Source organism: Hirundo rustica, chromosome 8 (assembly GCF_015227805.2).
Source record: "Hirundo rustica isolate bHirRus1 chromosome 8, bHirRus1.pri.v3, whole genome shotgun sequence".
Classification (NCBI taxonomy): Eukaryota; Metazoa; Chordata; class Aves; order Passeriformes; family Hirundinidae; genus Hirundo; species Hirundo rustica.
In genome coordinates this window covers 32,390,336-32,402,759 of record NC_053457.1, presented here as the reverse complement: position 1 = coordinate 32,402,759, position 12,424 = coordinate 32,390,336, and positions in this window count along the sequence as shown.

Genomic DNA, 12,424 nt, shown 5'->3' with positions numbered 1-12,424 from the left:
GCACTGCCAGGGATCCAGGGGCAGCCACAGCTTCTCCAAGCACCCTGTGCCAGGGCCTGCCCACCCTCACAGCGAACAATTCCTGCCCAATATCCCATCCATCCCTGCCCTCTGGCAGTTTACACCCATTTTCTCTTGTCCTGGCATAAGAGGAGCTGATTTTTCTATTCAGGAGAACAGTAGATGGTTCTTCAGCACTTCACCCTTCATGTGGATTAATGAATTTTTGGTTGGAATGTAAGTGAGCACCGTCTTGGACCGAAAGGTCTAGTCTGGACAATTCATCAAAATGAAGGTGCTCATCCTATGGGATTTTTAAATTGAACTGCATTTCAATTGTAATTGAAGTGTAATTGTAATTGTAATTTTGTCTCCAAATCTGCAAGCTCATGGGTTATGAAATGTCAGCACCATGAAACCCCTGCAGGTTTGCAAGCTCCAGCCTGTGTTCTTGGAAAGCGTGTAACTTGGGTTTATTCTCACTTTCCGTGAGAGTTAATGGAGCCCTCCAGCCTCCAGAGGCTCTGGGAGAAGCCTTGGGCCTAAAGGGCAGCTTTTCCTATCCAGTGGGGTGTGGGAGCTGGTGATCCAATGGAACTTTCAGAGCTGAGACACATCCTGCAAACACCACCTCTGAGTGGGTCTTGCCTGGAGTTACCCTCCCTTCCCCACTGCATTGAAATGAGGAACAGATTATGCAACAGAGCCCTGCCACTTCTGTTCACTCTGCACAAGTTTAGATAAACAGATTCCCTTCTCCTCTTCTCCATCATCATCTTTGGAGTTAGCCATGGAATTTCAGCCACGATGGTCCAGGGTTTAAGTGGAGTAAAGGCTTTTAGGAGGAGAAAGTTTATCTTTTATTGGATTACTCTGGAAGAACAGATAAGCATCCAGGCATGCAAGTCTGAGTGTTTGGAAAGGAATTCCTTCTTGGAGACCTTGGCCTCTCTCTCCAGCCTTTTCAGTTTGTCTAATAGAAGTATTTTTCCTTGCAAAGCTTGCCATGACTACTCCTGAGATGCTACACAGAAGTCAGGTAGCAGCAGCCTGGCTTCCCAGTCAGGAGAGGCCCAGAGGCAATTTTGGAAGAGTTGTAACACCAGCCACAAACATGAGTTACACGTAGGTCTCAGGGGCTCAGATAGGAGCAGGTCTGATTTTTATTTTTTGGCTGCAGGCACTCAAGGCCATTCCTTGGCAGTGTTACAGGAGCAATATTTACACAAGGATGAAGGACAACTTTGTCAAGGCATTTGCACAAATTAAAAACTTTATTTTCCCTTGCTATTATTTATAATAGCAGGCTGAAAAAAAAAACCCAACAAAAAACAACCAACCCCAAAACCAAAACAAACCCAACCCAAAGATGGTTTCCCTATGAAGGAATTTTAATTGCTTTTCATGGTAGGATTGAGTGACTGTGTTTTCAAGGCATCTTGAGTGAACTGTGAGGATGAGGAGGAAAAGAAAAGTATTTTTCCTTTTTAATGGGAATTCTGTATTGGTAATGAGGAGCAAAGGTTTTAACACAAGGGATTTATGCTGAGTGATCTGTGCTGAGCTGGAGAATGAGCCATTTTTTCACTCATAATATGAAGAAAATTTAGTTTGGCTTCAGGCTGATCCCTGTATATATGATAATGTAGATAAAAATTTATTGCATTTAGTTTCAACTTTAAAAGAATAAAAGAAAAAGGAAAAGTCAGTATTTAAAATCTGTGGCCACATATGGACCTTGGTAAGGTCTGTTGATATTGAACACTCTGCTGGAGCTGCTCAATACACAGGAGATACACTCTGTGCACCAAAGAGCAGAAAAATAACAATGGACTACTAAATTAACTGCCCAGATTGCTCTAGAAATGAACATAATACATTACATAAGCTTCTGAAATGAGTGATCCCATAGACCTTTCATACAAGAAATAAACCTGTACACCTGCATGGTTCATAATGGATGAAAATGGGACAGTGTCCTTGCTGGCTGCTTAAAGCTATTTAGAAAACAGCAGTTTGATTTTGTAGGTGAATACTGGAATCCCTTTTTCTCTTCTCATTCTAAACTGGAATAAAATGTTAACATTTGCTGGTGCAATAATCACTGAGTTAGCAGTATTGTGGTTTTAGGGTTGAAAAACCCCAAACAAACCCTAAGAAAAACTGAAGGTAACATCTTAGTGAAATGAAACATTGACAGATTCGTCAGGAAATGAGAAACTGAAGTCCAAATTCATTTGTCAGCTTAAACACTGCTGTTGTAAATCCAGTCTGGTCCGAGTGCTGCTCCATATCTGTCTTAGCAAGAACTGTTGGATACAGCCTCAGATGTTCTCTGTTTCTGCCCCAGCAGCACCCAGAGGGTGTGAGACACAGTGAGCTTCATCCTGATGTGTTTTGGGGTGAAAAAACCCCAGTATTTAGGAATATACCATGTCTGTCTTTCTACTCCCAGCCTGACTTCCTCTCTGAAGTGCAGATTTGATCTCAGCACTTCAGTTCTACCTCAGCCCTGCAATGAAGCAGTGCTGGAAATGGTGGGAAGCTTTATGGCTGGCAGACACAAAGGGTGAAGCCAGTCCCAGAAAGTCCATTTTGCTCCAGAGCTCTTTAAAGTGGAAAGCCTCAAACATTTATTCTTGCTGACAGAGCTAGAAATGTATGAGGCTGTCAAAACCCAACTCAGATGCAGTGTTGTGTCTGTCACCATGTTGGTGGAGTTTAGATAGGAGTGAGGAAAAGGATTTGTTTCCTCGGCAGCAGAAAATTGCTTATTTTACAAGGTGCCACGGAGAGTGTTATCTACTTGGGATTTATGGGGTGGAGGCTTTAATAATGCATTTCAGCAGGAAAGGAGCATTTGTTTTATGACATCCTTCCCAGGGTGGTGCTTGGCTTTTAGATGCACTGTGGCTTGAAAATTACCCACGCACCTATCAGGGAGCTGAGACACCACTTAACCCCAGGGCAAGGCTGGATCTGCAGAGGGGTGGGAGCCCAGGTTTTTCCCAGGACTTGGGGGCAGCTGGGCTGCAGAGGCACCCTGGTGGGGCAGTGTCAGGGACAGAGCATCGAGCCACTAAATGCAGCTCATTATTTTGGACAGCACCCCTTTGTGTGGAAGCACCATTAGCAGCAGCGGTGGGGTTGGAGCAGCGAAAAGCCGTTTGTGTGGGACAGCACCAGGATCCAGTGAAACACCGATATGTGATAAGGACAGCGAGACAGCACCAGCCTTTTCAGCCAAATTAAGGATAAAAATGATGCTGTTGCTTCTATGTTGAAGCCAGAGGCTCAGCAAACCGGCTGTAATGTGCATTCTTTTGGCCAGCAGCAGCTCTGTCAGCTGAGTGGAACGGCCACAGCCGGCTGAGCAGAGGGGAAGCGCCGTGTGACAAACAGCCAACAGGAGGGCAATATCAAGTAGGTGCAGAGAGTTATTTGTTGCTTAATGAAGAGCCTCTCGAGGCTGAAAATTTACAGCGCTTTCACGGTTCAGTTTTGCTGGAGTAGGGGAATAAAAATAAGCCCCGAGTGGAGCGCGGTGACGCCGTGGTGCGCAGAGGAAGCGGCACAGACCCCGCAGACCTGAGGCCCAAAATTATATTGACAAGGGAAAGGCAGGCTGAGAACACGAGCCAGCAAAGGTCAGCCAGGGCATAGTATGGGGCTGGTAATTAGGCCACTAATTAGATTCTCTAGGGCAGGCTGGGCATGGAAGAATGCTTTACAGTAGAAGAAGGAAGAAGCGAATTCCCAGTTCACTGTCAGATGTGTCCCTTCAGACCAATCTGCCTCATGATTGCCGTGGAGAGCCAAGTCCTGGTGGAAATGAGGAGCAGCTTGAGCAGCTGGGGGTGGGATACAAGGACCTTGTGACAGGAGTGAGTGGGATTTCTCCACCAAAGAAACAGTGAAGTTCAGAGAAGGACCTGCTGTGGGTCCTCCACCATCCCCGGAGGAAAGTCCTTGGTCAAACAAGGGGGGTCAAAGCTGGGTTTTGGTGAAGGAAGGGGAGGAATGGAGGTGTTCAAGACAGGAATGTTCTCTTGCAAGCCAGAGTGCACTCGCTGTCTCCATAATGTGTAGGTAATGGGAGTAAGGTGAGTTAAAAATGCTGAAAATATTCCCCGGAGAAAACCTGGTCCCTAGTGAGTACAAGAAACAGAATTTGTTTATACAAACACTGCAAGTTGATTTTCTGAGATGGATTCTTTGCAGAAGAATCACACTCCCAACTGACTTGTGCTTGGTTTCATCCTGATCCCCTCCTCCTTGTCAGATTTAAAAATCACATTTCATCTTATTTTTCATTTCCTGCGCTGTGAGATCAATAGTCTAGTCACACATAAACATAATCCAAATCTTCTTTTTGTACTGTTTTTGTTGTTGTCACAGAAAGGACTTGGACTGAAAAGAACATTTCACAAAAGACTGTTGATTCTGCTGGGAAGGATCAAAGCTAGAGCTGTAACACTGAGGGAAGAGAATTCAGATAGAAAGGAAAAAGTGAAGGCAGCTGGGACATACAATGAGTGCATCATTTTATCTATGATTTTTCACCTCTGTTTTACCCTGTTCATAGGAAAAAAATTCTCTGTGAGGGTGGGCAGGCCCTGGCACAGGGTGCCCAGAGCAGCTGTGGCTGCCCCTGGATCCCTGGCAGTGCCCAAGGCCAGGTTGGACATTGGGGCTTGGAGCAGCCTGGGACAGTGGAAGGTCCCTGCCATGGCTGGGGAGTTATAAATGTGAATATATGTGATATTTGTGAATGTATCTCCAATCTATCCTCAAATAAAATAAGTGGACTGTGCTGGGCCAACCAGACAGGAGGGAAACTGAACCTAGTCAAGATTACACTCTACTCTTGTGGTGTTTGTTTATCTCTGTACAACTTGAAAGTAAATTTCGGACTCCAGGTACAGATTATACTGAATGCACAGCGTGGAAAATCCTCCCCATAGTCAATTACCCCCAACATTCAGATCTGAGGGGGAACAATCTTTTTTGTGGATGGTCACTGGAAAGAGCACAATGCCTTCAACTCTGCTGAAAAGAGTTCCCTGTGGAAAAATTGAACTCCAAAGAAAACCCCCAAACCTGGTGATGGAACTTTTCTGGTTGTATCTTCCTGGCATTCAGATACTTTGGTCAGAATTGCATCCAGTTCAATTAAGGCCAATATAGTATGTCGGCAACACTTGTCCTGTCACTTTTTTGGCCCAGCTCCAGGATGAAAAGGGGGAGCCTTTGGATAAGGGAGAGGACTTTTGGAGCAGTTAATAACCGAGTTGTGGTCCTTGGCTACAGCACAGTGACTGTAAGAGGTCGTTGGCCCAGAAAGTTAATCAGAGGTCACCTTTTCAGCTCCCCAAAGCAGAAAGCACCAGCAGCCTTCGCCCAGCTGGCGACCAGTTGAAAAGGAAAAAATAGATTGTCATTTTTTTCTGCAGCAGCACTTGCCAGCCTCAGCTGCAGCCAGTGGTGAGATTCCTTGTTGCCTGAGGAAGTGTCCAGCAGAGCTGCAGGGAACATAGAGTACAGAGGAAGGACTGGCTCTCTGTGTTCCTGGAGTTTGGGAATGCTCTACCTTCATGGAGCTGCCAGCCCAGCAGCCGGGGTCAACGGCGGAGCATAAATCCAACCACAATTTCTCCTGGCAGAAAAAAGAGAAGAGAAAAGGAGCAAGAATAAAACTTGATCGTGGAATTGGAACTGGAGGGATGTGGCAGGAGGGAGAGAAAGAGGAGTGCCCCGTGTGGCCAGGGCAGAGGGCCAGGGGGTGAGTGGAGAGTTGGAGTGGAGCATCCCGCTGCACCCCCTGGGAGGAAGCCCTTGCCAAGACAACAGGAAAGGCTCAGCAAACACGAAGCCTCGGGGACTGAAGCAAATGCTTCATCTTGGGATGGAAGCGCTGACGTTTCAATCAGTGGGGCCACAACAATGATGGGTTATTTTTATTTCCTTGAAGGAAGCGGGAAATGGGCAGAAGTGGGGAATTTTATCACCTCTCACCCTCAAGAGATGTGCAGGGGGTGCAGAGGGAGCTCACAACACCCCGGTGGCTGCTGAGTGCATCCCCAGGTTCACTGGGCAATAACTTGTATTATTTGCTGGCAGTAATTGACAGCAGCAGTTTAATTAAACAAAACCAGCAAGCCAGTTTCTTGTTAAAAGGGCAGGCAACAATAATTTTCCAGAAATGGATCCTTCCAGCTTTCACTGAGGATAAACACTCAGAGCTCTTGCAAATTCTGATAAGTGACTTCAAGTCTGCCTTGTTATCTTGCCTTTTTTTTCTTTTTTTTTTTTCTAATACTGTGAAGTTGTTGGGAGGAATAAAAAGAGCCAGAAATCTTTATTATTCTTCCTAAGGGATTAATTGCATTCTACTTTACATTGCTTCATCTTATTACCAATTTTCACTGTACATGCTTTTAATAAATACTTATTGCTATAAAGATAATGCCATTCTTATCACATTAATGGCTTTGCAGTGGTGTAAATGAAAATTAATATTAATAACATTAACAGTAACCTTGATAGAGTAGAATACCAATAACTGGGAAATTTTTGAGTGTTTTACAATGCAAGAAACCTTTCTTTTCTGGTTTTCCTCTGCCAGCGCTGGAAGGGAAAGTAGGAGAGACAGAATTTTAGATATTTGTGGAAAAGGCTCGGTGATTATTTCCCATTATAGATCACTGCAGTCTGGTTTATTAAAAATATCTTATCATCCCCAATTCTTCCCTGAGGTATTTCTGCTGCCTAGCAGCTCTGCAATGAATGAATGCAGACACCATATGGGCACTTGTCTTCCAGGCTGTGTGTGGGTCTTCTGGGGCTCTGCTCAGATTCCAGCAGATGGGTCAGACTGACATTTCTCTTCTGAACTAGAAGAGGAAAAAAATAAAAATGGGGCTACACAGCCATTCTAGGCCATTCTACATCTTCTCATCCAAAAGCTGAATGAATCAACCACAGGGAATTTTGTTCTCTTTTAAGTTGCATCCCTTTGCATGAAAGAAAAAGTCACCTGTGAGTAAATCATCAAACATGGTGATTTTTGCATGCCTCTACATTTCCCAAATATTCTTCTTTGTTCATATGTGGGCTGAATTTGAGACTGGGAGCACACGGAGCTGAGCACCAAAGCTTTTTTTGCATGACTTTTTTTCCACCTGTGTTTGCCTAAAAAACTCCAACAGGAGCCACTGGTGCCAGTGGCTGTATGTTCTGCAGCAGAGAGAATAATCAATTCTGAGCAAAAAGCTCTGTGTTAGTACAGCATGAGAGGAAATTCCAGTGTGCTGGGAGTGCAGTCGGAGGGAATCGGTACTGCAAAATTTCCAGTACTAAGCAGAGATTTTAAACTGCAAAACCAAGGGTTTACGTGAGGTTAAGCCTTGAGATTTTCAAGTCTGAAAAATCTGATAATATCCAAGTTATTGTCTTTACTGGGCTGAATCCTGTCACACTGCTCATTTGTTTTCGTAGTTTGGGGACATTTTTACACACCACGGAATCAATTGAACAGAATAAACAGCAATGTAAAAAACTACAGATGGTACCTGCAGAGCAGCCAAGCACTGGCTCCAATGGTGAGTTTAACATTAGGGCTCCCTGCTTCAGCAGATGGCAGATTTCAGGCCTGACTTTGTATTGATGTAACTTTGTGCAATCCTTTGGTGGTGGAGGGGTCAAATTCACTGAGATTTTGCTTTATCTGACGGTGTCATTGCCTCAAACACCAAATATGTATGTGGATATGTAACTCATCTCATCTCATCTCAGGTGATGCCTTGGGAAGGCTGACCTGGAACAGAGCCTGGACAGAGCTGGAGAATAAAGTAGATATTTATTGAAAGGCCTTTAGGATCCACCTTGGGCCGGGCAAGAGCCTGGGCAGGGACACACCCAAGGTGGACCCAAAATAGACACAAAATGGACACTAAATGGACACAAAATGGACAACCAGTCAGGAGGTCTCACACTGTTACATTTTGGGCCATTTGCATACTGGTGTTTCATTGTCCAATTACAGCTTCAGGTTATGAAGTCCCATCCTTCTTGTTTTCTCTCTTCAGCAACTGTTGTTTGTGCTTTTGGGCCTGAAAACTTGTAACCATTGTTTTTAGTCTCCAGCAGGAAAAGGATTTCTTTTATCTCCCTGCTTTGTGAAGAGAGCTGACTAATACAGAATGTGAGGCTCAGAACTACACCCCTAGGCAGCACAGAACATGAAATACATGAAAGCGAAAACTTAAGGCATCATTTCCCCCCTTTAGAGGCCTGACGAGGCATCACAGGTGTTTGGGTTTTCAGTTTGGGAAAGGCAGCTGGATTTTACAACAGGATGGAGAGTGTCAGCCAACATCTGGTGACAGAAGTTACAAGACATGAAATGAAGAATTCCTTTTATATGACCACGTAGAATAATGCATTGCTCTGCTTCTAACTGGAGATGGAAATAAGAAAACGTGCTGTAGCACAGTAGGAACCTGCATTAACTCCATCAATGACTCCTGCAGAGCCTGAGGAGCTGCACAAGAGCCTGACCTTGTTGTCACATATCCTTCTTTTCCACACCATTATGTTTTGTTCCTATCACTGGCTATAAATGAAAAGTAGATGCATTTTACAGGAATATGTAGATCCCAGCAGGCACATTCACCTCTCTACGCTGGCACCACTAATCTGTCTCTCTCCATCACTCTGATTTACAGCAGTCCTCAAAATGCAGACTAAGGCCTCTCAGTAGCGTTTATCTCACTGTCACTTTGTCACTTTGTCTTGCTCCTATGCCTCCAAGCAGGCAGAAGCTGGCAGCCACAGTCTCCAGCATAAAAGTGGATTGAATAGATTAAAAAGTGGCCAAAGGGTGTTGTGGAAACCAGAGGTGTGAAGGAAGGTGACCAGCTCTCCAAACAGAGTGATTAAAGATGGCAGTGCAGCCTTGGTGGGTTAATGCAGCATCCACTGCCCACAAATAACACCATAATTTCACCATACAGAAATACTCCAGGGAAATAAACATTTCTCATCATTGCTAGGAAAGCCGAATCATTAAGGAACAGAATGATGATGAAATGCAGAAAGTCTTGCTTCTTGAGCACAGCACATTAGTTTCTGGGACATGAGGCTCATTTGTAACAGGGATCTAATTCATATAATCAACACCAAGGCTAAACACTGAAGAGAAGATTTTCTGAAATAAAGATTGATTTCTGTGCCAGCCTTTCCATGCTAAACACAGGCCCAAATTGCATTTCTGTGTCCAGGAGCGGGCGTTTAGAAGCCTAAATATCAATTTGTGCATACCAATGGGCAGCTTGCCTGTGCAAGCCGAAGAAAAGCAAGAGAGGGATGGGTTTTCCAAATCTCAACTCCCTGGTGGTGCTTCTTGGCTCTGCCTGTGAGCAGAACTGGCTCAGTGTGCCTCTCAGTATTCCTGGGCAGGATCCATGAGGCATTGAAGTGCTCCATGGCACCACTCCGAGCCCTTTGGACTGGGATGAGGCTCTTGCTCCGTCTCATCTGCTCCTACAGCAATGCTTGACATTAATATTTCCCTCTTCACCACGAGTTCTCAAAGCCCTTTTCAAGCCTTATTAAGGTTCACATCACACTCAGGGATGATGCAGAGGTCCTGGTGACAAGGAAAAATGAGGACAAGAGAAGTGACTTGCTCAATGTCACACGATTGCAACCCGGAGACTACAACAGGAAGGTTTGAATCTCAGTGGTTTGCTCTGAGCCCTAATGAATACTAATGACTGGCCATATTGATAATGCACAGTGCTTTCACTGGGCTTAACACACACAAAGTGCTGTTGAAACACTCCTTTTTTCACCCTCTGCATGGTGTTCATCCCACAACCCACTCCACTTTGCAGATGTGGAAAACCACTGAGGGAATCAGACACCGTTCCACCAGGGAAGAGCGTGGAAGAGGTTGCAGGATGAGGCATGAAAGAGGATGTTCACGGTGTCTGGCTTCTGGCGTGTCACCCCATGCCTGATGGAGGGGGGCTGGAGCTGAGAACTTGGTCTCCCTGGCTGCCAGAAGAGGAGCAAGCTCCATTAGACACCCATTCACAGCATCTGAATTAGAAGCTGTTTCTCTCTGCTGAGCCTCTGGAGAGATGAACATTAAAGGTCTCGAGCTAGACACGTGAATATTCTCCCTTAAGTGCTTATTATTATTCCCATTTTGCAGGTGGGTGAACTGGAAAGGACAGGACTGTGCTAAATTAAGCGAGCTGCCCGCGCTGGTTAGGCTCCCTCTCTGCTCCCCCATAAAACTGGAAAAGTGTACGAGAGAAAAGAATGTAAAGCTGCATAAATCTCCAGGGGAATATGTTTAGGTTGTAAAAATACAGAGACAGCATGGAAATACCTCCAAGTGCTCTGGGAATATATGGTGAGTCATGAGCACTGTATATTAAATGGTCAACGCTTCTCCAACAGAAGCAATTCCTCATGCGAGACCACAGGAGTCACAGGAATTGGCTTTGCCCCAAATTGCCTGATTCAGCAAGATAGCAGCAGCCTGCAGAAACCCTACTCTTATGTTTCAGCTTTTAGGCACTGGGAAAAAAGGAGAAACTGAGAGATTTTTGATGGATTCGAGCGTGGCAGTGTTTTAGCTGTATGAGTAGGAACTCGCCAGAATAATAAAATGCAGTAAGAATTGATAATCACAGAACCACAGAATGTTTTGAGCTGGAAGGGACCTTAAAGTTCATCACATCCAACCCCCAACACCTTCCACTAGACCAAACTGCTCAATATAATTATTGTATGGAATGCATTCCTCCCATGCTATTTCTTCTGTCTCTCAGTTTTCTGCCATTTCTGGCATTCTTCCTAAAGCCAAAATTCATTTTGCAATCGTGGTAGTCATTAAAAATTATCATCTAAGAAAGTGTTTATCAGCTCTATCATTGCAGGTGCACTGGAAGAATGATTGCAAATTAAAATGGCTTTGTAACAAGGCCTGAGCTAGCAAAAAAGGGGAGAAAAAAAAGGCAGAAAAAAGGTATATTAATTTTTCTGAAATTAGAAGATAGAATAACACTCGCAGGAAACATTTATCATTATGTCAGAAAGGAGGTTAGGTGATTGATCTTTTTAATAATGGTTTTCATAACTTTGAAAGTAAAGACAGTTGGTCTATCTTGGTATTTTTCATAGAACATCTAACAAGTTAAATTACTTTATTTGTGTGTCTAAAATGAAGGCTAAAGGAGGCTTGGAAATTAATCTCTTTGCAGTTGTACAGGGGCAGAGCCCATCTTCTGCTGCAGAAGGAAAAAATCAGGATGGCACAGGCCATGTCTGTACAAGTAGACCCCACAAACTCAGCATTAACAAATCAGCCTTGCTATTGAAATATTTATAAATTATGGATGAAAGAAACAGCCTTTTTTTTTTTTTTTCCCCACAGCACTATGAAATGTTTGTCCAGAATGTAAATAATTTTTAAGGAAAGATTCATATGTGCATGTACACGACTTGTATGTAAGTGTGCTTCATGCCACAAGCTGTTTTATTAATTCTTGAGCCACTGTTGAAGGCTGGAGTTTGCAAGGAGCTCCACAAGTGAAGAGCAACAGATGGGAAAGAGGAAAGACTGGGGTATGTAGGGAAAAGAGCCTATAAAATGCATTTAATCTGTTTTTTTTTTTCTGGATGTAGACCAGAAGGTAGAAATCACTTGAGGAAACAAGGCACACATGTAATCCAAGCAGTCATTAGAACACATCCCTGATCAAATTTTAAAGGCTTCATTTTGAATTCAGGAGCTGGAGGAGGAGTAATAAATGACATGACAGTGAAAGCTCAGGGCGTTGGAGTGTGCATGTAAAGGCTCAGTGACCCTCAATTCCCCACCAGCAGCTCAGAGACCAAATGTGACAACACAAAACAGAAGTGGAGAGGCGCAGTTTGTGTGGCACAGAAAAGGAAATGATGTTCTGTGAGGGGAACAAAGCACCTCCAGGAGTAACATCCTTCCCTCCTTATCCACCAGAGCAATGTGAAACCACGGGGTTGTTCAGATGGGAAAAGAGGAACCAGGAGCAGAGATCCTCTTGACTGCAGCGTGTGCCTTGAATCAAAACCACACGTGGTGGGAACAGAGAAGCCACCTGATCATTTTAGCAGATCTGAGCAGTCTTAGAGCATCTTTCATCATTTAATCTGCTGCTCAGCTATCTCAAGCTCTTCATTAATCAAAGCTCAAAAGCATTGCAGATTTCTAAAGACTTTTTTTTTTTTTTTTTTTTTTTTTTTTTTTTTTTTTTTTTTTTTTTTTTTTTTTTAATTAAGGCAAACTGTTTAAACAGAGCTTGAAGCTACCTAATGTCAAGCTCTTGGCTGCTGCCTCCTGCAGTTTTGCTACTTCTGTGGGCCCTTGGGT